The sequence below is a fragment of the Artemia sp. Qi Xiang Cuo genome, chromosome 17 (assembly GCF_049724085.1).
Source record: "Artemia sp. Qi Xiang Cuo chromosome 17, ASM4972408v1, whole genome shotgun sequence".
Lineage (NCBI taxonomy): Eukaryota > Metazoa > Arthropoda > Branchiopoda > Anostraca > Artemiidae > Artemia > Artemia sp. Qi Xiang Cuo.
In genome coordinates, this window is record NC_142810.1 from 29,135,854 (window position 1) to 29,137,516 (window position 1,663).

The window sequence follows — 1,663 nt, forward strand, 5'->3', positions numbered from 1 at the left end:
CCCCCCCCACAACCCTCAGGACAAGGATTATAAGTTATGCCCTGAGTGCATATCAGGTTTTTATTGAAATATTTGTCGTAGAAACTTGAAAAATGGCTCATTCGATTTGAAATTCAAAGGGATAGTACCCTTTTTAATAGTTGAAAGTTATTTGAGGGCAACTAACCCGCCTCTCACGCCCACCTTTACCCCAAACAAATCTAATCAAATTTTTTAGATATCAATTTTATTCAACGTAGTTCAAAGTTTTGGTAATTAGGACTTTAAGGGTGATAACCCCTTCCCCACAGCCCTCAGGGCACGTGTTGTAAGTTATTACCTGGGGCATATAAAGTTTTATTGAAAGCGTTGTCGAAGAAACTTCAAAAGGGCTCATTCAATTGAAAATTCAAAGGGCTAGTGCCTTTTTTAATAGTTGAAAGTGATTGGATACACACTAACGCCCCTCTCACGCCCACCATTTTCCAAAACACATCCAATCAAAATTTTGAGATATTCATTTTGTTCAACGTAGATCAACGTTCTGGAAATTAGGTCTTTTAGGATAATGACCCCCTCAGAGCCCTCAGTGCAAGGGTTGTTAGTTATGCCCTGGGAGCATATAAGGTTTATATAGAAAGTTGTTGTATAAATCATAGGCAGCAGGATCGCGCTGCCTAAGTAAAGAACGGGGACACTCGAGAACGAGACAAGAAACGGGGACTAAGTTAAGAGGAGGACACTCCCCCACAACTCTCAGGGAAAGGGTTTTAAGTTCTTCCCTTGGGGCACATAAGAACGATGTTGGAACAATGTATTATTTATAAATTTTTTCCTTTAGAGCAGGGCACTTCGTATCGAAGAAGTTATCGTATAAACTTCGAAAAGCGCTCATTCAATTGGAAATTGGTGTGGCTTGTGCCCTTTTTGATAGTCAAAAGTGATTGGAAGGCGACTACCACCCCTCTCTCGCCCACCATTTCCCCAAACACATCCAATCAAAATTTTGAGATAGCCATGTTATTTAACGTAGTTGGAAGTTCTGGAAATTCGGTCTTAGAGGATGACAACCACCCTAACAGACCTTAGGGTAACGGTTGTAATTTATGCCCTGGTGGAATATAAGGTGTTTATAGACAGCGTTGTCGTTTCCAAAAAGGCTCATTCGATTGGAAATCAAAAGGCCTAGTGCCCTTTTTAATAGTCGAAAGTGATTGGAAGCCACGACATATTTATAGTAAAGATTGAAGTGAGTATAATGTATTATTTTTTGTTGTTGTTGTTGCTTAGACCAGCGCACTTCGTATCGAAGGAGTTGTCGTGGGAACTTCGAAAAGGGCTCATTCGATTGAAAACAGAAACGGCTGATGCCCTTTTTAATGGTCGAAAGTTATTTGTGGGCAACTAATCCCCCTTCCACTCCCACCCTCCCATTTCTGCTCTTAAAATTTAACCATATCAAAATAGCGTAAGTGCATCCAAGCTATCAAAAAAAGTAAACAGGTTTTTTTGCGAATGGTATTTTGCGAAGTTTTTCATTTCAGGTCAACTAGAGGAGGTATGGAACTAAATTAAACAGTGCTATTTGAGTCCAGATTTTGAAAAGGGTGTATGTTGTTAAAAATTGCTGAAAATTTTTCTCCAGCATACAAATAGCAGGCCAAACTATAAAGTCTTAAAAACG